Raw genomic sequence first — 25,861 nt, 5'->3', positions numbered from 1 at the left:
TTTGTCGTTGTCTGAATTAATCTGTGTAAATTAATCTGTGTAATTAATCTGTGTAAATTCTCCCTCAAACCTGTTCCTGCCATCATCTTCCACAAAGTGGTATTACATACCCCCAGTAGATTAACACATTTTCAATGTCTTCATATTATTTTTTTCAAAGCTCAAATTCAATAACTCCACTCATACATTTATTTATTCATTATTTAATGAAAATCTAGTTTGCACGAGGCACTAGATTGTAAACACACAGACACAAACACATAAAACGTAGCTGGTGCTAATAAGCACTATGTTAAACAGATTTGAAAGGCTAATATAAAAACATTTTTGATTGGGATGAGATTTTGATAGTGGCAAGAACAGGCCTCTTGCTGAGGTTACACCTGAGCATGGATCTGTGTGTAGTGATGGAGTAAGTTATGTGGTATCTGAACTAAGAATTTCCAGACAGAAGTTAAACTTACAAAGGCACTGAGGCAGGAATGTACCTTGTCAGCCAGAAAAACAGCAAGGAGGCCATTGTGGCTGGAAGTGAACATGGTGGGAAATGGAATCAGAAAAATATTGATGAGCAAAGTGGAAAAGCAGATTAATGTACAATTTTGTGGGGTGTGATTAGAGCTAAAGACTTTGGATTTTATTGTAAAAAGGGAAGTCACTGAATGTTTTTTAGCAGAAAAGTGATATGATTCAAAATATTGCTTTGAAGAACCTTCTCCAGCTACTGTATGGCAAATTAACTCTAGATGGGTAAGTGTAGAGGTAGGGAGTCCAGTTTAGGCATACCAGTGTTAACAATTTGTGTAGCTTTCCATCAGCTTTCCACTCAATGTACATCTTTTACTGTTACTTCTTATCAAAATTTCCACACCTACTACTTTGGTCAAAGTAACTATTAAGCTCTCACCTGAAACAAAAATCAAATATCTCTCGGAAGTACAAAAGGATATGGTTCCTTGGTTATAACTCTTAAATCTTTATATTTGTTAGTGTAAACAGGAGGTTCCTGAATCAAAGAACAGATTGATATCCACTCACAGAGCACCTTAGCTCTGGTTGCCTCTACATCAACTACACAAATGTCTAATGTCACTTGTACATGCAGATGGGGTTTGCACCACAGGAGAGGAGTCCCATAATTATGATACTGAAATCTGTATGTAGAATGGCTGACAGGTTTGTTTCTCCTCCCCTCCAGAGAAAGGCAGGAATACTTTGTAATGTAAATGCACTCCTTCTGTGAAAAGCAGGGAAAGTCTGCACCTTACCGCTCTGAAAGGTAAATATGTGACCCAGGAGAGACAAGAGTTAATATCTCTTTGGAGGCCTCTGACGCTGCTGTTCAAACGTCCTTTAACTCAGATATCAGTACTCTTTGTTCAGAAAGCCCCGGCCACACAGAAATGTGAAAATATTCGTTGAGGTTTGTTGCCTGCCCACATCTTTGATTGCCTTTGCTGTATTTCCCCATCATTCACTATGCTGCAGCAACAACTGCTGTACAGTCTCTCCTATGTGAGTGCCTTTGCCATTGTTGCACGTTGCTGAAATGTCGTCTCCCTCAGATCTTCCCGTGGCTTTCTCCCTGATTTCATTCAGATCTCAGCTCAAAGGCAACCCCACAGAGAAATCATCACTGCTTACGCTATGCAGCAAAGCCTCCCAGAGACCCACTTTCCAACACTAGTATATGTTATTTCTACCTGAAATTTTATTGTGCATTTTGTTTATGTTTGCCTACTCAGACAATGTAAGTTCTAGTGTAAATGGATTCTACCATCTTAGTCATATCAATATTCCCATCACATAGAAATAGTAACATGTGGAATAGTCAGCTTCCATATGTGAGTGTCTATCTTGTGTTGCACAATAGAGCAGGAGCTGTATCTTATTTTTTAAACAAATTCTTACCACACGTTTATCCATCTGTGGTTGTGTAACTCAGCACAATTAAGAAAATGAATGCTTAAGTTAATGCTCCCAAGCAAAATGACTAGCACGCAAAAAGTAGGCTATTACTTAGTTCTGTTAGGTAGTGGTCTTCTCCGTTAACATTAGTTTATATCTCTAAAAAATATACTCAGATATACAGCTAGACACCTATCTCTACCTATCTGTATTATATGTCTTTATTGCAGATAAATATTAAAATCTCTACTGCATTGGTATCAGTCTCTATATAGATAAGTGATCATATAATATATATGAGATCTTCATATAGATACTGTCTTGAAACTTCTTTTTACTTATCCGCATTTCCCGTATCATTATTAGTGAATATGTAAAATCAAACAACTATAGAGTAATCAGCTTTGTGAAATGTAACTTAAGAGATCATTTTCTTTGAAATTTGAGTTGTTTGTCTTCCACAAATATTTATCTATTATTTTGTTTCATCCAGTGACATGGAGGTCTGAAATAAATAAACTTGGCTATAAATTTATGCTCCCAAACAACTTTTGAATTTTGATTTTTTTTTTCCATTTTGACTTGCCTTAGGGCAAAAGCATCAATCAACAACCATGAACATGCCAGTCTGGTTGATGGCTATATTTCTCATTTTAATTAATAGTTTGGCATTATAATTTCATACAGCCTTGATTGTATTATTCAGATTTCTGTCTGTCTTGGGCCTGGGTAGAGAGGAAAATTTTATTTATTGTGATAAAGGACAAACTCATGAGGGAGAAAAAGATACATTTGACAGAGGCCATGATGGTATTAGCCTGGGACATGTTAATTTTGAGATGCCAGCAGGGTAGTTAGTAAATACATAGAAAGTATAGTTAGCTATATAATTCTAGAGTTAACGAGAAATATGGACTAAAATACATAGTTGTTAATTGCACACATGTTAAAGACACGGTAATCAATAAAATTACCCAGGAGAATACATAGAATAAAAAGATAAATCCTGTTACTGAAGGTTTGGAACAGTAATATTTATAGCATGAATAGAGGAATAGATACCATCAAGGACGAATAAAAGTAGTGGCCTGAAAAATAGGGAGAGACACTGAACGTGTGATTTCACAACACCTGAGAGAATGGACAATTTCAGTATCAGTGGAGTATCTCATAGTGTAAAATATAGAGTCTAATAAGTTAAAGATACAAAGATGTGTAATGATCTCTACAGCAATAATATTCTTAACCATAACCTTAAACACAACGTTTTCAGTGGATTGGATGAGATGGATGCCAGCCTGCAACAAGTACTGGAGTGTATCGGAGGTGAAAAAATAGACACAGAAATTACAGGCAATTTTTTTCAAAATGTTGTCTCTGAAGAAAGAGACTAATTGAGAGAAGAAGAACCTTGGAATAGTAGAAGAAATGGGATCCAAAGTAAAGTGAATTTTAAAAGGAACATTCTTTCTATTCTAACAGGAAAGGAGAATAAAAGAACAAATGAATACTGAGAAATAGAGATATTGGTCTGGAGTGTCTGAAAAGCAGAACTGCATATACTGTAAAGCCTGCGGGCTAGATTCTATTGCACTATAAACTTTGCATAAGATTACATAAACTTTTCCCTTAACCTTCAGTCAAGTAAAACTCCAAGATATTTGTGCACGAAGAGCTCATAAAAATCATATCCTTGTGTAGTTTATTTTCTGAATGTCTATGTTGTGTAATATAAGAAACATAATCACCTGCCGTCAGTCAAAATTGGATTTCCACTCTTACTTCAGAATTTACAGTTTGTGTCTTCCATCCTGATATTAAGCTTACTTGAAAATTGAAATCATATTACCTACATCAGTGGCTGTCAAACTTTTTTGGTAAAGGGCCAGATAATAAATATTTTAAGGTTTGCTGGTCATATGTTCAGTTGTACATATTCAATTTCACCATCATAGCATGACAGCAGTCAGAGACAATACAAATTAATGGGCAAGATGGCAGTCCAATACAACTGTATTTACAAGACAATGGCAAGCTGAATTTAGAACGGGGCAGCATTTTGTCAATCCCTGACCTACAAAATGATAATTAAAATGAGACTGAACATACATAATCTATAGAATGGTGTTGGGCACATAATAGAACTTCTGGAAATATTAGCTATTTTAATGTGTTTCACAGTGTTTGGGCTTTTCATTTCCTTAAGAAAAGGAAATAAAAGATGGGAATTAATATTTTAGAGCTGATTATTTTCGGCAGCACATTTATATTTATGAAGCAAATGTGTTTCAGGTGTGCTGTGAGTTGATTTGTTAATCTCCTCAAAATAATCAAATGTTATTTTTAACAACTAATGTTCATCTAAAGCAGTTAGAATTAGATATGACAGTGAATAGGTTGTACACATCATGTAAACTATCTGAATTCATTCTTATTTCTGTGCATAAATGTTTATTCATGGTATCAACACCAGAACACTCTGTATTGAGTACAGTGCAGCGAGAACCTTCACTTCCTGGTAAATCATCTCGTTTGACCTGATTATGTCTTCAGTTGTGAGTTGTTTCCATTAGTGATTTGTTTTGTCCCAAAATGTATAAAATAGATTTTTATTTTTATTTAACTACCTTCTATTTTCGTAGAATGTATTCAGTAATACAGATGGAATGTCTGCGTATTTTCTTAAATCTTTTTGTTGGCATCATTTTTTAACTAGTATTATGTTAAAAGTATGTATTATATATGTTTATAGTGTATATGTATATAGTATTGTGTTAAAAATATGAAAGTAAATATGATTTTTTTGTTTGTTTGTTTGTTTTTGTTTGTTTGTTTGTTTTTGAGAGGGAGTCTCTCTCTGTCACCCAGGCTGGAGTGCAATCGCACGATCTCGGCTCACTGCAACCTCCACCTCCCAGGTTCAAGTGATTCTTCCGCTTTAGCCACCAGAAGAGCTGGGATTACAGGCACATGCCACCACGCCCGTCTAATTTTTAAATTTTTGTAGAGATGGGGTTTCATCATCTTGGCCAGGCTGGTCTTGAACTCCTGTCCTCAGGTAATCCACCCACCTCGGCCTCCCAAAGTGCTGAGATTACCGACGTGAGCCACCGCGCCAGGTCAATTGATTTTTAAGATGTCATTATTTGCAGCTTTTTAATTGAAAGAATGATTATTGGATTTTCTTTATAATAATTTACCAAAGTCTTATTCTGTATGAAATTTTATAATGATAAGTATTTAACTTCACAAATTAAAATTGGTAATTTCTAAAAAAATATATATATTAATAAAGATAATTTAGGCATTTATAGATTATGGATACAGTAATAATCATATTACTATTACCATATCTATTTAATCATTAGTTAAGACATGGCATCTTTACACAGTGATGTAAGTTCATCTAAGGAAAGATTCATATGTCTAGTCTCAGTTCTCCGTTTAATTTGGAGAATTTAGGCACATGATATAACAGAAATTGTTTCTGGTTTGCTCAACTGTAGAAGAAAGAATTGATAATATATATGTTACTGCTTAGGCTGAGCTCTGGAGCTACTTCAGAGATTTCTCACCACTCAAAGGGAGCTACCATTGGAAGGGAATGTTAATGAAGGAGGCTGAGCTCATTTCAACCCTCTATAGTGTCTCAAATTAAAACATGACCTCTTATCCCACTTTCCATGTTAGGCTTCACTTTTTCCAAAGAAATATTTCTATTGAAAACAATTGTTGGAAAACCATTTCCCTCAATGATTATACTAGACTCTTCTACCTCTCAAATGTTTGATTCCATCTTTTCTCTTTTCTTTTCTTTTCTTTTCTTTTTTTTTTTGAGACGGAATGTTGCTGTGTTGCTCAGGCTGGAGTGCAAGGGCACGATCACAGCTCTCTGCAGATTTCACCTCCCGGGTTCAAGCAATTCTCCTGTCTCAGCCTCCCAAGTAGCTGGGAGTACAGGCGCGTGCCACCATGCCCAACTAATTTTTGTATTTTGAGTAGAAGTGGGGCTTCGCCATGTTGGCCAATCTGGTCTCGAACTGCTGACCTCAGGTGATCTGCCTGCCTCGGCCTCCCAAAGTGCTGGGATTACAGGCGTGAGCCACAGCGCCGGGCCGTGATTCCATCTTAATTGTTCTGTCTTAATTTATGTGTGATTTTAGGAATTAAAAAAAAAGTACTCATGCAATCTATTATGCTGTGCTAGCTGAAACCTCTCGTGTCCCTGTCTACAAAATGTGGTTGTTTACCTTCGTACATCATGTTCTTAGGTAGGTCACCTGGAACCAGTGCACTGCTCCCAATCCTTCACTCCCAGTTTGTGAATCATCCTTCTCCATGACACCAATGTCTATGCAAGTTCATCACTCACTTTACAGTGTCCTCCGAAGCTGTCAAAATTATGTGATTACATATCCAAATTAGCATAACACTGTTTTCCTTCCTTAAAACACATATTAATTTATGTAAAAATGTTTACCTTAAATATGAACTGTTATAAAAAATATAGAGCAGAACTTTTAAAGAACTGAACTATTGATAAAATAATACTTTAAAGAACTCCATTCTAAAATTAGTGAATTTTTAGGAAAAATATATATACTTAGAACAAGTTATATTTTAATATTTTAAGTGAATCTGTGTTTCTAAGATACTGGTAATAACTTGAAAATTATGGGTCATATTTCCCATTGGATCAGACCAGATTATGATTTACTTTGTGAATTGGCAGATGATAGGCTAATATCAGACATATAAAAAATATCAGTCCTGCTTTTTCCTATTGGTTCACTTGTGCATGTGTACCTTGAACTATCTTTGATCCAAAATATTTTTGAAATTTTTTCTCTTGTTCATAGCGCAAGGATATTTTTAGTTAAAATTAGAAATAGCCATGAATCTCAATATATTAAAAGTAAATAGAAAAGTAAGAGTATCCTTGTCTGCTCTCCTCTTATGTACTTGTCATGTTATTGAACAACATTCAGTGCATTTTTGAAGCATAATTTCTTTTTTTAACAAATACATAAACATTCTAGCACTTTGTCATGACATTTTGGTTTTTTGTACCCTCTAGAAGGTGAGGACCTTGCTTTTGCATTCTATACTTCATTGCTTCCTACCATTACTCACACCTCTTTAATGTTTTTATTTTAGATGTTCTTTTATATGTGTGAGAATCTGAAGAGTAGATATTTTGTCATGACCGTTTTTACAGTTTGTAGGTATTTGGTGAATGCATCACAAAGAATCATATATCAATATACACATGAGATAAATTATATAATTTTTATAGCATAAGTATTTGGTGTCCTAATTTCAATTTTTTCCAGGCATTTGTAATACGTCCATGTTTTCTGGAATAGAATATCATAGACTGGGTGTTCATTCATACATGTGATTACCAGATCCAAATCATTTTCACACTAGTTCCTCTCAAGAGGTGTTGCATTGGCTTGAAGTCTCTATTGGGTTGAAGACATTAGGTGGCTTTCTATTCAGGTTCATGGGCTAGTAGGTTTTTGAATTTTCATAAGCAGATTCAAGCCCTATCAAAACTTAGTTGCCTACTGGATGAAGCCTATTTATTTTCATGTAGTGATCATACAGAATTGGTGTACTTAATGCATTCATTTCATGACAATATTCTTAAACATTGAACCAGACAAGACTTATTGAAAGAATCTTTCAAAGAAATAATATTTTTGGAAAATTTCCTAAAAGAAGAATAATCTGTATTTCATATACTATGTAATAGTAATAACCAATATTTATTTGCTGTTTAGTATACCAGATTATGAGTTAAATTTATTATCTCAATTAATTCTCAGAACAATCCCAATATGTAAATCCTGTTATTATTTCTATTTTAACGATTAAAATCAACACCATTACCACCAAAACCTCAAAAATCTGTGGTTTCCAAACTCTATTCCCTGATCTTTGTCAAGGGAGCTACTGAAACTAAAGTATATGTTAGGATTTTCCCAATAAGTTTAAGAAATATCACTTCAGACCTTCATTTTGTAGTTGCCATGATTGCGTATTTACATAATGTTGATAACACTAAATAGTTGATCCAATGTGCATCAACCTGAGGGTTGATTATAATATATATATAATATAATAATAATTATATATAATATATACAATATATTTTGGTTTTTTGTACCCTGTGGTTTTGTGTACCCTCTAGAAGGTGAGGACCTTGCTTTTGTGTCCTATACTTCGTTGCTTCCTACCATTACACACACCTCCTTAATGTTTTTTAGATGTTCTTTTACATGTGTGAGAATCGGAACAGTAAATATTTTGTCATGATCATTTTTATAGTTATATATATATAAAATAATTATATATTGATAGATATATGACATAGTTCTCTGAAGATTTTCAAATAAAATCCTATTTGATATCTGCCTTATTGACATATGATTGCTATGGTTTTGCAATTTTCCCTTGAAAATTGTAATCTAAAATATGAGCTATTGCAGCAAATATTACATTTTTAAAATATATTGCAATAGGCTATAGATCGTTTAAATTTTCTAAATAAATATTGGATTCTGGCTCTAATTTCCATATTTTTCAATACTACCTCAATAAATACCAATACACCTTTATTGCCTATTTTTCTGATTATAAAACTAGTGAATATTCTTTAGCAAAAATTAGTAAATAATGGAAAGTATAAAGAACAATGGAAAAATAGTTTATTGTACCACTATTTAATCTGATTTTTTTTTTCTGAGTGTGTGCATATATGTGCACTGTTTTCTTTCTAAACTCTAATGTTTTTAAAAACTAGCACTTCACGAATCATCAATCCTAAAATTGTGAACTGACACCAGTTTTTCATTTCAAATAATGGTTTATCTTCCCATCACATTTCTACTTTGGAAACGTCCAACATCTCAACTCAAGTGGGAGGAAAGATGGGTGAGGGCAGGGAGGAGGTTATGCATTTTTAACAAAGGATCTTCCATGTAATTTTTCTCTTACAAATACAACACTGTGTCTTCTGGAATTTTGCAAGAAAGGCATTTAGCCCAGTCAGCACTGCTGTAAATTTCTGAACATCAGCTAGACAGAAGTGAATTCAATCTTTTATGCGCCTTGGGATACATCCAACGCATTTCTGATTTTCCTCAGAAATCCTGCTGACTTGGAGCAGGTGTGTCTTAAAATAACACAAACTCATCAAGGCACGATTGTTATCGTTCTGACGGCTTCATCTTAACTCCTTCCTGTTGTGCACACCTGGCCACATGAGCACCATGCATTCTCTGGTGCATGCAACAGGCAATCCCACAGAAGTTTCTCTTTTTATTTTTGTTATTGGAGATAAAAAGGGATTGTTGTATTAACAACTGATGATGGACATTGACTGTAGAATTGAGCTAAAAGGAGAAGTTTTCATATTCAGGGGTCCACCTGTGAATGGTTTACCACTACTTTCCTCAGTTAAGTTTCTTTGCAGAATAACAGGTGTAGATTCCTCAGTAAACAGAGAGCTCATATGCCCTGTTCTTATCACTAATTGAATAATAATTTTCTTTTAATTGAAACACACAGATATCTATTCAGTATCAACACCAAAGTTGTTATTGACCACGGCTTACATTGCCATTCTTGTTTTGATTTATGTAAGTAGTTTTCTATAATTTTTAATCATGACAATATATGACTAAATACTAAGCAACTTTTAGAAGTAAATATTTTTGTGACTCTATATAATTTTGTAACTTGAATTTTTTCTTTGTGAAGAAAAAATATCTAAATTATGCCGAAAATATTATAAAAACAAAATATTTTATAATTGTGTTATTACGTAAAAGAACTTAGCATAGTGCAGCCATGTGCTATATGTCACTAAGTATCATGGATTGATTAACGCAGGGTATTAGTGTAGTTGGTTAAAAAATAATACAAAAGGAAAAAGAAATAAATTCAAATAATTTTATTTCTACATATTGTCCAGTATTAAATGGTTTTTTAACAATCTATTTTTCAATATTTCCCACTTCCCCGTTAAATCTAAATGAAGTTGAGCTTCTTTTTTTTTCCAAAATATTACACAAAAGTTATATATGAATACTTTCTAGACTGACTATTTCTTATATTCCAGTCATTTAATCTCAACTGGGATTCATTGATGTGTGTGTGTGTGCACATGTGTTGAGTACATTTACGTATTTACAGGAATGTGTATTGACAACATACAGTCACAAATCATTTTAATCCAATCAAACCACTTTGAGCATTAATTAATTAGTTTAACCAAATTATCATATCACAGTGAAATATCAAATAAAATTTAGACATATATAATAAACACTAAAATAAACATGCTTTGGTGTCATGGGTCTTAAAAGATGAATCACTAGAATGATTGGAATAGCCTCCTACTGGGAACTACTAGCTCTCAGTATCTATTGTTCCCATGTTTATTTCCATGTGTACTCAATGTTTACCTCCCACTTATAAGTGAGAACATGCAGTATTTGGCTTTCTGTTCCTCTGTTAATTCATTTAGAATGATAGCCTCCAGCTGCATCTTTGTTGCTGCAGAAGGGTATAATTTCATTCTTTTTTTATTTTAAAGTGGATGTATTACTTTACATTTCTACCAGCAATGGTTGAGAGTTTCAGTTCTTCACAAATTGTCAACACTTGTTATTGTCAGTCCTTGTAATTTTAGCCAACCTAATAAGTATATTGTAGCATTTCATTATGATTTTAATAATGTTGATTAATGATGTCTAATGGCATTTAACATCTTTTTTGCATGGCCATTAATATAGCTTATCATTTGGAGTATCCAGAAAAAACTTTTCTTTTACATTTGCAAATTTATTTATTGTTTCATCTTATTTTATTGAGCTATAAGACGTTTCATTTATTGGTCAATACAAGTCACTTGTCAGATTTATGTTTCACATTTTCAAAAATTTTATTTTTTACCTTTATGTTTTCTTAAAAATAATTTTTGAGAAACAAAGTTTTTTTTTTTTAAATGTTGACTATGACTATTTTATTAATTTTTATTTTATTGTTTCCACTTTGTATCTTATTTAAGAAATCTTTAACTCAAGTTGATTTCATCAATAGTTTATAGTTTTACCACTTATATTTAGTTCTGTGATCCATTGTAACTTAATTTGCATACATTGTAAGTTAAAGGTCTAAATTCATAGGTTTTTTTTTTTTTTTTTAACAAAGATATTAAGCTATTTCAGCACCATAGGTTGAAATATCTTTTTCTTATTAAATGACCTTATCATTTTTGTCAAAATTTAATTGATCATATGTTTGTGTTTATTAAGTAGATTATTTTTCTGTTGCATTGATTGGTATATCTACTCTTAAGCCACTCTCTTGATTAATGTGCTTTATATAGTAAATCTTGAACTGAAGCATGTATGTAAGTTTTTTTCATAACTTAGAGAAAATTAGAAAACCTAACGTTAAACTCCCACCTGGGTGATGACAGATGCCTAGATGTTGTTTCATAGATAATCAGATATGTCATATTCCACCTCACATATTGAGGTGTCCTCAGTAGAAATTTGTGTTTGTGATTCCTGTGGTAGAGTCTACCGATATTCTCTAACCCTAGAACATTTATAGAAATGTGATAAATCAATCATTTTTCTTGTTAATGTCTTGTTGCTGCCTCACAGACAGTGGGATCAAATCCTATCCAAAATTTGATTTAGATATTAAGAATAAAAATGCCACTTATGCCTCAGAATATTAAAAATTTATTATTCAAATCACAGGGCTTTCTGTGAAGGGTGGGCAGACTCCCAAACTGATCTGAAAAACAGCTTGAGACCTGAAGGTGGTATAAACTATTAGGGAATAGTTCTGTGGTGAGGCTTCCTCCTGCAGGTGAGGTCTCATATGATTTGAACTTCCCTGCAGCACCAAAGGAGAGAGCTACCAGACCATCTTACCATCTTGCCCATATGCGAAACAAACAGGGGCAGAGAGAGAAGTGTAGCTTGAAAGCTGTCAGCAGTTAAATATGTAAATGGAGACAGACTCGTTATCATAGTATCTTATAGTTTCTATTACAAACTAGACAACCCTATTCAATAGAAACTAATTCCAATCCGTTAACAACTTACAAATCAGTCTGGGTTTGTATAACGTGGAGTAGTATAATGAAAACTTTAAAAAGGAAGAAAAAAATGGAGCTGATTATCATTTTTTGTAATATGTGGTTTTCATAATTTAGAGGAGATCCTTAGAGCTATTGTTTTCAAATGTATGTTTTGTTGGACAACTGAATAGAAAGCACTTTTTTTTTTTTTAATAGTAAGTACCTTGATCTTGAATCAGGGTATTTGTGTTGTTGCTTGAGATTTACTACAAATAGTCTATGTAACCTTGATCATAGGATGCATTCTTTATATGAGAGCATATTACTTGAGGGACAACTCTACAAAGTCAGCAAAACTTATTAAAATTTTAATGATTATATGTCCAGTTCGTAGATCTAAAGCTTTGGGGAAAAAAGTGAAAAGAAAATTGAAACATTTTCTTTGGTTGTTTCAAGAAATACTCCAGTGAATAATTTCAAGCAAACATAGCATGATTATTTACAAAGTGGGGCATAGAATACAGTAGGTAATTATGGGCAGGTTAAATTTTCATTAATCATGGGGAAAAAACAGTAGAAATTATTTTCTGTTCTATTTTAAAGAAATACGTCAAGAAAGATGATCTAATTAGGAATAATCAAAATTGATTCATTAGAGGGGGAAAGATTGTGATTTAAACTTTGCTAAAGTTATTTATATTAGGAGATCCAGAAAGATGGCAATTTTCATTTGGGAGTATTTAAAATATTTTGAAAAAGCTAGAGTAAAAATTTACTCAAATAAAAATGAGAAAAGTGGCTAGGAATAAGATAATAAGGCTAGGTTTTTAGTTTTCTTCATTGCCACCCAGAACATTTGAATTATTTAATTGCTAAAAAATATGCAAAATGCCAGCATTCTACCAAAGTTATTAGAATTAGTGCCATCACATTTACCAGCCTCAAATCCCTTAACTGATTTTCTAGTACACAAAATTTTAATGTAATAAGAAAAATATGTTTGGCCGGGCGCGGTGGCTCAAGCCTGTAATCCCAGCACTTTGGGAGGCCAAGGCGGGCGGATCACAAGGTCAGGAGATCGAGACCACAGTGAAACCCCGTCTCTACTAAAAATACAAAAAAATTAGCCGGGCGCGGTGGCGGGCGCCTGTAGTCCTAGCTACTCAGGAGGCTGAGGCAGGAGAATGGCGTGAACCCAGGAGGCGGAGCTTGCAGTGAGCCGAGATCGCGCCACTGCACTCCAGCCTGGGCAACAGCGTGAGACTCCGTCTCAAAAAAAAAAAAAGAAAAAAGAAAAAAGAAAAATATGTTTTAATAAACTTGGAGCAAGACACAAAATAGAAAATGTTACAGTGCAATGATGGAAATATCTTCAATTGGTGTTAATTTCTTTGCTTCTCTATAATTACTTCCACACTCATTACTATGCCCCAAGCATAACATATTATATAATATATATAATATATATAAAATACAATATTATATATAATATTTATAAATCATATATTCTCTTCTTGTGTTAATTCTTGTAGCATAGTTTTTTTTTTTTTTAAATTTAACTGCTAGTATACAGTATAATGCATACCTTGGAGACAAAAGCAGTATAGATTTATGCGCTATCAAAGAAAAATATCAAGGTTAAAAATAAGCTACCATGTTGGGTTACTCTATTCTGTCAGTCCTGTCTACAGTAAACTGAATTGAAGGGGGAAGAAATAATTATAAAAAATGAGACTTGCAGTGAATTTCTAATAAAAATTGTGGTGCTACTTGTTTCTAAGAAAAGTGTAAGTGTAATAATGGAGGCATTCCAGAGAGAGCAACGTGTTTTCTTCAAGAACAATATAGATGCTAGTTGTGGTCAATGTAATGATTAAAGGGGCCTGTTTAATGTCAACATTTCATTTGAAATGCAGTGAGTAATGAGCTAATTGCCCCAGTGAGTGGAATTGCTGTTTAATTCTCTCACAGGAGGGAGAAAAGCAGTGTATATAAATAAAGTAAGAAAACAATCATAACTCAGAAATGTTAAGTATAAGTTTCCTCCAGAGGCCCCTCTTTCTTACCTGAGAACCTAAGGCTATTGGTGTTGAGTTCACCATGGGAACACCTTCATAAAGTGTAATGAATACTCACTAATAGTTCTTATGGGGATACCCATCTGCTTAGAATTTAAGAAAACAATGGCGGTAATCACTAGGAATTCATAGGAGATTGTTTTCTCAATTCATTACCTGTCATTTTCTTCATAATTACTTCATAATTTCTTCAAAATCATCTCTGCAATGTAGTTTAGTTACGCGGATTTCTGATGATCAGATAAAACAATGAGCACTTGAATGTAGAAGCCTGAAAACCCAGAGGAAATTCGATTTTTTTTTCCTTTTCTGTTTTTCTCTTTTAAATAGATACTTGCATCATAAGAAAAAAGCCTGAACTGGAGGCTATTTTGCTACTTCAAAATCAAAATAATTAAGAAAGCCTTAATATTAGAATACTTATTGTTTTTAATAACTATAATAGCTTAAATGTATTGATTACTTGCTACATGTCTACATTCTTCTGAGACTTTAAAGCCTCACAACAGTCTCATAGAATAGGTGATGTTTTTATTCTGTTACACAGGTAAGTAAACTAGGATACAAATAAATTATCTTCCAAACCAGTTTAAGAGTGGCAAATACTGAATTTAAATTCTTTAATGACTTTACTTGTTCTCTACTCTACTGAAAGATTATTAAATATTAATAATAAAATAATATTTTAATATGGAAATAGACTGCTTCAGTTTGTTGTGTTAAATAACATATCAAAACTTTTAAGATTAAGATTAGTGTCACATTAAAAATTACTTACTTTTTGTTTGGATAATAATAAGCTGTGTTTAGTTAAAATGTAGAGAAATCAACTATCTAAACTCACAATCAGTAGTGCCAATTCCTGTTTATATGTAAATACAGTTAAAAAACAAACAAAACAAAAATAAGGTGTGCTTTCTTAGTTCTATTCTTATAATTTAGTTAATATATTAATATTACAATGAGAATTACTTGAATTATGGGAGTACATCTACTTAAAACTATCTAGGGAGGCAAACATCACATAGAAACTACAATTATTTTTAAATCTGTTCCTCTTTCAATTTATCATGAATAAACTATATGCCAAGGACTTTGCTTCAATCAATTTTTTAAGTGATGATGAAATCATGGGTTACCTCTTGTGGTAGTTTCAAAGTATATCTAAAAATTCTTTGGCACCCTTCCTTTTAAAATGTGAACACAAAGTCCAGCTTGAATGTAGCCTGGACTTTGTGTCTCTAAGTAGATACAATATGGCAGAAATGATATCGTGTGATTGTCAAGAGTAGAATATAAATGACATTGATGCTGCTGTTTTTTTCTTCTCATTCATGATTGCTCACAGTAGGGCCGGCTACCTAGTAATGAAGACATTCAAACAACCCTGAGGAAGACCCATATGGCACTAAACTGTTGGTAGGTTGAGGGTCTTACCAACAGCCAGTGGAAACCCATCAGCCATGTCAGTGAGCCACCTTGAAAGCAGATCTTCAGGCTTCATCATATTTGTTATCCCAGCTAACAATTCAATTTAACTGCAACTTTAAGAGAGATACTGAGACAGAACTTCCCAGTTAAGCTGCTCCTGAATCTCTAAGCTACAGAAACTATGAGCTACTATGTGCTTACTGTGGTTTAAGCCTGTATGTCTATGAATATTTCTTTTATGCATCTATTAATTATTAGTACATTTCTGCCCTCAGCTATATAACAGTTTTCTAAAATTTTATCAGCAGGTATTCTGATACATATTATTTTAATTTTGTTTTACTTTTAAGTTCAGGGTACAAGTGCAGGTTTATTACATAGGTAAACTGTCATGGGGGGTTGTTATACAGATTATTTAATCACGCAGGTATTAAGCCTCATACCCATTAGTTATCTTTCCTGATCCTCTTTTGCCTCCCACTCTTGACCCTCCCCACTCAAGTAGATCCAGTGTCTGTTGTTCCCTTCTTTGTGTTCATAAGTTGTCATCATTTAACTCCCACTTAAAAGTGAGAACACGTAGTATTTGGCTTTCTGTTCCTGTGTTAGTTTACTAAGAAGAATGACCTCCAGCTCCATCCATGTCCCTGTAAAGGACATGATCTTGTTATTTTGTTATGGCTTCATAGTATTCCATCATGTGTATATACCACATTTTCTTTATCCAGTCTATCATTGATGGGCATTTAGGTTGATTTCATATCTTTGCTATTGTGAACAGTGTTGCAGTGAACATTCGTGTGCATGTGTGTTTATATTAGAATGATTTATATTCCTTTGAGTATATATCCAGTAATGGAATTGCTGGATTAAATGGTATTTCTAAATAATTATTTATGCCAACTGATTTTAAGTATTGTTGTATAGTTAATGACTACTAGTCATATAATTTTGCATTGTTCAAGTACTTAGCATACAGGTTTTATAATTCCCATATTTGCAATATGTTTTGGTTTAATTTTATTCATTATTTATGCTTCATTTAAAAGTATTCCTTTGCTATACAGAAATTTTAAATTTGATGCTGCCCCACTTGTTTATTTTTCCTTTTGCTGTTTGTGCTTTTCATGTCATATCCAAAAAATCATAGCCAAGACCAATGTCAAAGATATTTTCTCCTGTGTTTTAGGAATTTTATAGTTTCAGGCCTTACTGTTTTGAATTTATTTTTGCATGTTGGGTAAGATAAGAGTTTAATTTCGCTGTTGTGTAAGATAAGAGTTTAATTTCATTGTGTAAGACAAGAGTTCAATTTAATTTTGTGTGTTGTGTAAGATAAGAGTTTAATTTCATTTTATTCTGTTTCATTGGTCTGTGTGGATATTTTATGTCAAAATCATACTGCTGTGATTACTATAGCTTTGTAATATAATTTGAAATTAAGAAGTCTAATGCCTCCAACTTTGTTCTTCTTTCTCAAGACTGTTTTATCTATTTAGGAACTTTTGTGATTCCATACAAATTTTAAGATTCTGTTTTCTTTACTTCTGTGAAAAATGCATTTGGAATTTTAACATGTATTGAATCTGTTTATTACTTTGGGTAATATGGACATTCTGACAATATTAACTCCCCAAATTCATGAACATAACACATCTTTCCATTTATTTGTATCTTCTTCAATCTCTTTCATCAAAGTTTCATATTTTTCAGTGTACAGATTTTTCACCTCCTTGGTTAAATTTATTCCTATGCATTTTATTATATGTGATGTTATTGTAAATGATTATCTTCTTATTTTGGGGGGGGTAGCTTCTTATTGTATAGAAACACAACTGGTTTTTGTATGTTGCCTTTGTATCCTGCAATTTTACTGAATTCATTTATTAGTTTTAATAATTTTTATGGAGTATATAGGGTTTCCTATATACAATGTTATATTGTCTGCAAATGGAGTCAATTTACTTTATCATCTCTAATTTGAATATTTATTTTTCTTACCTAATTGCTTTGATTAGGACTTTCAGTACTACGTTGAAGAGAAGTGGTGAGAATGGACGCCCCGTGTTGTTTCTGATCTCAGAGGAAAAGCTTTTAGCTTCTCACTATTGATTATAATATTGGCTGTGGCCTTGTCAAACATGACCTTTCTCATACTGAGGTATATTGTTTCCATAGCTAATTTGTTGAGAATTTTTGTCTTGAAAAGTTGTTAAATTTTGTCAAGTACATCTTCTGCATGTTTTGGGATGATTACATGATTTTTATTCTTTATTTTGTTAATGTGGTATATCACGTTTATTGATTTGCATACATTGTAACATTCTTGCATCACAGGGATGGAAGAAAATATTTGTAAATCATGTATCTAATAAGATGTTAATCCAGGAGCTGTATTTTTGAAAAGATCAACAAAATTGATAGATCGCTAGCAAGACTATTAAAGAAGAAAAGAGAGAAGAATTAAATAGACACAATAAAAATTGATAAAGGGAATATCACCTCCAATCCCACAGAAATACAAACTACCATTAGATAATACTATAAACACCTCTACACAAATAAACTAGAAAATCTAGAAGAAATTGATAAATTCCTGGACACATATACCCTCCTAAGACTAAATCAGGAAGAAGTTGAATATCTGCATAGACCAATAACAGTCTCTGAAATTGAGATAATAGTTAATAGCTTACTAATCAAAAAAAAGTCCAGGATCAGACAGATTCACAGCCAAATTCTGTGAGAGGTACAAAGAGGAGCTGGTACTATTCCTTCTAAAACTATTCCAATCAATAGAAAAAAAAAAAAAAAAAAAGGAATCCTCCCTAACTCATTTTCTGAGGCCAGCATCATCCTGATACCAAAGCCTGGTGGAGACACAATAAAAAAAGAGAATTTTAGACCAATATCCCTGATCAACATCGATGCAAAAATCCTCAATAAAATACTGGCAAACTGAATCCAGCAACACATCAAAAAGCTTATCCACTATGATCAAGTGGGCTTCATCCCTGGGATGCAAGGATGATTCAACATACGCAAATCAATAAATGTAATCCATCACATAAATAGAACCAAAGACAAAAAACACATTATTATCTCAATATATGCAGAAATGCCCTATGACAAAATTCAACAGCCCTTCATGCTAAAAACTCTCAATAAATTAGGTTTTGATGGGACGTATCTCAAAATAATAAGAACTATTTATGACAAACCCACAGCCAATAGTATACTAAATGGGCAAAAACTGGAAGGATTCCCTTTGAAAACTGGCAGAAGACAGGGATAGCCTCTCTTACCACTCCCATTCAACATACTCTTGAAAGTCTGGCCAGGGCAATCAGACAGAAGAAAGAAATAAAGAGTATTCAATCAGGAAAAGAGAAAGTCAAATTGTCCCTGTTTGCAGATGACACTATTGTATATCTAGAAAACCCCATCATCTCAGTCCCAAATCTCCTTAAGCTGATAAGCAACTTTAGCAAAGTCTCAGGATACAAAATCAATGTGCACAAATCACAAGCATTCCTCTATACCAATAACAGACAAACAGAGAGCCAAATCATGAGTGAACTCAAATTCACAGTTGCTTTAAAGAGAATAGAATATCTAGGAATCCAACTTACAAAGGATGTGAAGGACCTCTTCAAGGAGAACTACAAACCACTGCTCAACAAAATAAAAGAGGACACAAACAAATGGAAGAATGTTCCATGCTTATGGATAGGAAGAATCAATATCGTGAAAATGGCCATACTGCCCAAGGTAATTTATAAACTCAATGCCATCCCCATCAAGCTACCAATGACTTTCTTCACAGAATTGGAAAAAACTACTTTAAAGTTCATATGGAACCAAAAACGAGCCCACATTGACAAGCCAATCCTAAGCCAAAAGAACAAAGCTGGAGGCGTCACACTACTTGACTTCAAACTATACTACAAGGCTACAGTAACCAAACCAGCATGGTACTGGTACGAAAACAGACATATAGACAAATGGAACCAAACAGAACCCTCAAAAATAATACCACACATCTGCAACCATCTGATCTTTGACAAACCTGAAAAAAACAAGACATGGGGAAAGGATTCCTTATTTCATAAGTGATGCTGGCGAAAGTGGTTAGCCATATGTAGAAAGCTGAAACTGGATCCCTTTCTTGCACCTTATATAAAAATTAATTCAAGATAGATTAAAGACTTAAATGTGAGACTTAAAATCATAGAAACCCTAGAAGAAAATGTAGGCAATACCATTCAGGACATAAGCATGGGCAAGGACTTCATGTCTAAAACACCAAAAGCAACGGCAACAAAAGCCAAAATGGACAAATGGGATCTAATTAAACTAAAGAGCTTCTGCACAGCAAAAGAAACTACCATCAGAGTGACCAGGCAACCTACAGAATGGGAAAAAATTTTTGCAATCTACTCATCTGACAAAGGGCTAATATCCAGAACCTACAAAGAACTCAAACAGATTTACAAGAAAAAAAAAAAAAAAAACCCATCAAAAAGTGGGCAAAAGATATGAACAGACACTTCTCAAAGGAAGACATTTATGCAGCCAACAGACACATGAAAAACTGCTCATCGTCACTTGCCATCAGAGAAATGCAAATCAAAATGGCAATGAGATACCCTCTCACACCAGTTAGACTGGTGATCATTAAAAAGTCAGGAAACAACAGGTGCTGGAGAGGATGTGGAGAAATAGGAACACTTTTATACTGTTGGTGGGACAGTAAACTCGTTCAACCATTGTGGAAGACAGTGTGGCAATTCCTCAAGGATCTACAACTAGAAATACCATTTGACTCAGCCATCCCATTACTGGGTATATACCCAAAGGATTATAAATCATGCTGCTATAAAGACACGTGCACACACGTGTTTATTGCAGCATTATTCACAATAGCATAGGCTTGGAACTAACCCAAATGTTCATCAATGATAGACTGGATTAAGAAAATGTGGCACATATACATCATGGAATACTATGCAGCCATGAAAAACGATGAGTTCATGTCCTTTGTAGGGACATGGATGAAGCTGGAAACCATCATTCTCAGCAAACTATAATAAGGACAAAAAAACCAAACACCGTATGTTCTCACTCATAGGTGGGAATTGAATAATGAGAACATTTGGACACAGGAAGGGGAAAATCACACACCAGGGCCTGTTGTGGGGTAGGGGGAGAGGGGAGGCATAGCATTAGTAGATATACCTAATGTAAATGACGAATTAATGGGTGAAGCACACCAACATGGCACATGTATACATATGTATCAAACCTGCACATTGTGCACATGTACCCTAGAAGTTAAAGTATAATTTTTATATATATATAAATTATATATGTATATATCTCTCCAAAAAATATAAGGAACTCATACAACTTAATAGCAAAAAAACAAATAACCCAATTAAAAACTGAGCAAAGGACCTGAAAGTTATTTTTCCACAGAAAATAATACAAATCACCTAAGGTATATGAAAAGATGCTCAACATCACTAGTCACCAGGAAATGAAAATCAAAATCACAATGAAATATCTTTTATGATGACTATTATAAAAAGTCAAAGATTACAATTGTAATCTTTTGAATGTGGAGAAGAGGGAGCCCTTGTACGCTGCTGGTGGAAATGTAAATTAGTACAATTAAAAAAAAATTCTTTTAAGTTAAAAATAGGCCAAGCGCGGTGGTTCACGCCTGTAATCCCAGCACTTTGGGAGGCCGAGGAGGGTGGATCACGAGATCAGGAGATTGAGAACATCCTGGCTATCACGGTGAAACCCCGTCTCTACTAAAAATACAAAAAATTAGCCGGGCATGGTGGTGGGCGCCTGTAGTCCCACCTACTGGGGAGGTTAAGGCAGGAGAATGGCGTGAACCCAGGAGGCGAAGCTTGCAGTGAGCTGAGATCGCGCCACTGCACTCCAGCCTGGGTGACAGAGCAAGACTCCATTTCAAAAAAAAAAAAAAGTTGAAAATAGGACTATCATATGAACCATCAATCCTTCAACTGGATATGTATACCCAAAGGAAATGAAACAAGTATGTCAGAGAGATAGCTTCACCCCATATCCGTTGCAGGATTATTACACTCTAGTCAAGATATGGGAACAATCTAAATAACTATAGACAGATGAATGTCTAAAGAAATGTAAGACATAGACAAACACACACAGTGAAACATTATTTAACCTTAGAAAAGAAGAAAATTCTGTCATTTGGTGCAACATGGATGAACCTGGAGAACATTATGTTGAGTGTAATAAGCCAGGCCCAGAAAGACAAATACTGCATGATCTCATATGAAGCTCATACAGAAAGTAACAAGTATAGATAGAAAACGCTGTTGATGGGAGAAATGAAGAGATGTCCAAAGCATACAAAATTTTAAAAGGTAACTATGTAAGTGATAGGTATAATAATTAGCTAGAGTTTTTTTTTGTTTTTTGTTTTTTGTTTTTTTTTTTTTTTTTTTTTTTTTTTTGAGAGAGAGTCTCCCTCTGTCACCCAAGCTGGAGAGCAGTGGCATGATCTTGGCTCACTGCAATCTCTATCTCCTCGGTTCAAGTGGTTCTCATGCCTCAGCCTCCCAAGTAGCTGAAATTACAGGTGTGTACCACTACTCATAAATAACTTTTTTTTTTTTTTTTTTTTTTAGAGGTGGGGTTTTGTTATGTTGGCCAACTTGGTCTCTAACTTCTCACCTCAGGTGATCCTACCACCTTGGCCTCCCAAAGTGCTGAGATTAGAAGTGTGAGCCATCATGCACCACTGCTTAGCTTGATTGTGGTATTTATTTCACAATGCATATGTATATTAAATCACGCTGTACAACTTCAATATATACAATGTTCATTTGTTCATCACTCCTTAATAAGGGAAAAAATTAACATCATTAAGTAAATAAGTTTAATTAAAAGATGGTAAATAATTACTGCTTTAAAATACAAATAAAATATACCTAAAAATCACCCTCATTTATTTTATATTTTGTTTTCTACAATGCTATGGATTTTTAAGATTATTCTTTAGAAAACTAGAAGACTTCAGTTTCACACAAATCAGTTTGGTTCCCAGACTGGTGAATGGCTATAACCAGCACTGACACAAATTTCCATTATATTCTTTGGTCAAAGCAGTAAGTGGCCCGCTAAAATTAGACAACATACAGATTCCACCCAACTGTGGGTAAATTGGAAGGTAACACTGCAAAAGAGCATGTGGCTTGGGAACTATTATATCTGTCTTTACTAAAACCATTTGTCAAATTATACTCATAAAACTTTGAATGATGTAAGAACCATGATGTGTAAATTAAGAAGAATAAGAGATGCCATCCCAATATTATCTACTTTTAAATGAAACAGAAATGTGTTTCATGTAAATTTTCCCTGAAATATTTAAGTTGTTGCATGAGCTTTGATAGTAAGGAGTTATTTGCATATTTTATTAAGTAATTTAATATGTGTAATAAGAAATAAAATAATAGTAGGTACATATTAACATTTAATTTTGAAATAAATACTACACATATTAAATTGAATACCTAGAAATTTATAATTAATCTTAACAATTTAGAATTTTTCATAGAAATGATTGAGGATAGCCAGGGATCTGATATTGCAAATTATTCCCACATGAAATGATGCCATGCTTAAGTTACATAAAAAAGTAAGCAAAATTTTAATTTTCAGCTAGAGATAAAGTGTAACAGACAAAACCTCTCTGACTTTCTTATTAAAGCACAAAATAATTAATAACAGACCAGAAACAAAAAAAAATGTAACTTATGTGCCTCATAAAATTATTAAAACTGTGTCACCAAATAGATAATTTATCTAGGTTAATTATTAACTTAGTAGTTTAAAAGGCATGGTTTCTGTGTTCCAGCTTCACTTTCCATCCATGCTAATTAACCTCTTAAATAATTTGAGGCTACTTCCATCACACTTTAAATGGTAAAAATAATTCTTAGAAAGTACATGTAAAGTTTTATGCACATGCATATATTTTCACAGACAACAATAAAATAGTATGATTATACTTTGAAGAAAGATTTCCATACCATGAGTTTTATTTTTTTAAATCTCTACTCAGCATTTTCTCTAAGAGTTGAGCATAAACCCTTCTGTAGGGATACACTATAAACTCATAAACCTTGGTTGTTTTGTAGAAGCATCATGTACTAACACACTGGTAGATCTGAGTGAATAATTTTTACTTAAAATAATTAGTAAAGTGCATGCATGTGCATATGTGTGTGTATGAGATGTCTGCATGCACATGTATGTGTTTGTGTTTTGTGTGGGTTTTAATTCCATGCTTCCCCTTTCACTATATTCAGGCCAGTTTAATAAACTCATGGGCTAGGTACCAAATTTTCAGATTTGTTAGAAAAGGACAATCAAGAGTCAAGACTCATCATTATTATTACTCATTATTTTTATCATTAAAATTTGTATCTCTGTGGCTACTTTTTAAAATGAAAGTTTGATCAGCAGTTAGCCATGCTAATTTTTAAATAGCAGAGTACAGTTATCAATTACTGCTATGGCCTGAATGTTTGTATCCTCACTAAATTCATATTTTGAAGCGTAAATCTCCAACATAATGGTGTTTGGAGGTGGAGCTTTGAAAGGTCCATGAGGACACTGGATGGAGCCCTTCTGAATTATTATTTTCAGCAATCTGCACTGACTAAGACAAGTACTTAGTAATTTGGCATTTAGAATAAAAATCTTTGAAAAGAAAGAAGTTAAAATGACATATTACTAGCATGGACATTAATTCAGCATAAATATATGGAACTAGACAGTGAAACAACTGACTGAGGAAAAAGCCTAATTAAAAGCTCTTGGGATTAATTTCTTGAGAAATTACCATAATGTAGAAAACTACCAGATATTGATTTGAAAACTGATGAAAATATTCTAATTGAAATAAAGAAATATTGTTTGATGATTTTAAAATTTTAAATAGCTAAATTATATTCACGAAATTGGAAATAAAGATTGGTTAAATCTTTCAAAGTTTCTCCATCCCCCATAGAGCCTCTGAAAGTCAATTTATCAATTCACATATTTTTCTTCACCATTTCTTCTTTATAATGTCAATTTTTACATTTTCACATTTTCCGTTTGATTTGGTTCCTTACTTTTAACGTTCCATTTTCAAGTGCTCTTCACTTTGAGAAGCACACAGCATCAAACAACAACAGGGAGGAAGTTTTCCCAGGCAGCAATGAAAAGCATCATGGTAATGAAAGGGATAATTGTGGCTCCCTGCCTCTGCTATAATTGAAAATTGAGTATAGAGCCTTTTTCATTTAACTTTATTGCTTGAGTTCAAACCACTGTATAGAAAAGAAAGCAACAGTAGAGTAATTTTTCTAATGTTACTTTCCTGTCCATAAAACAATTTGAAACCTAGCATTAAAGTTAAATGGAAGAGGCAATTAAATTTATTCAATTACAGCTATGTGAAAGAAGTATAATTATCAGTTTCATTATTAGAAATGCTCTGCTTGCCAAATATTTGCTTACTAACCTGGCTATTGATTTTCTTTATCAGATTGAAAACAGGTAAGCATTGGAGAGAATGGTTCAGTCATTTAACTCATACCAATTTCCAGTGAAAACTCTGTTATACTATGGTAATTATACTAGCTGGAATAATGATTTTTGAGTGCCGAATGAGCATTGTTTCTTCTATGGATATTAGGTGAAATTTTTCAAATGGCATCTTTCTGTTAAAGTGTCCTTAAAAACACTACTAATGCTATTTCAGAGGATAAACATGATATAAGCTAGTGAAACGAGCACCATGGTATATGTCAGTAATCTTTATTTTAATACTCTCTAAAACTTACCGCACTCTTTGAAAATAAAACTTCAACAATTTGAATGTAAGTCAGATACCCTGGGTTTGAACCCCCTTTAACTTCTTTTTAGTCCTATAATCTTGTGTAAACTCTTTAATATGTTGGAGCATCATTACTAAAGTATGTACAAAATTATTTTAAAAATATATTTAAAATTATAGACTACTAAAAATACATCTCTATTAAAAATACAAAATTAGCCAGGCGTGGTGGCACATGCCTGTAGTCCCAGCTACTCTGGAGGCCGAGTCAGGAGAATCACTTGAACCCGGGAGGTAGAGGTTGTGGTGAGCTGAGATTGCACCATTGCACTCCAGCCTGGGCAACAAGAGCAAAACTCCATCTCAAAAAAATAACCAAGAAGTGAAATAATCAAATTGAGTTTGAGTCACATAGCTGTATTCCAGACCAAAAAACTCAAGTATGGC

This window comes from Macaca fascicularis, chromosome 5 (assembly GCF_037993035.2).
Source record: "Macaca fascicularis isolate 582-1 chromosome 5, T2T-MFA8v1.1".
Classification (NCBI taxonomy): Eukaryota; Metazoa; Chordata; class Mammalia; order Primates; family Cercopithecidae; genus Macaca; species Macaca fascicularis.
This window is presented reverse-complemented; position numbering follows the sequence as displayed.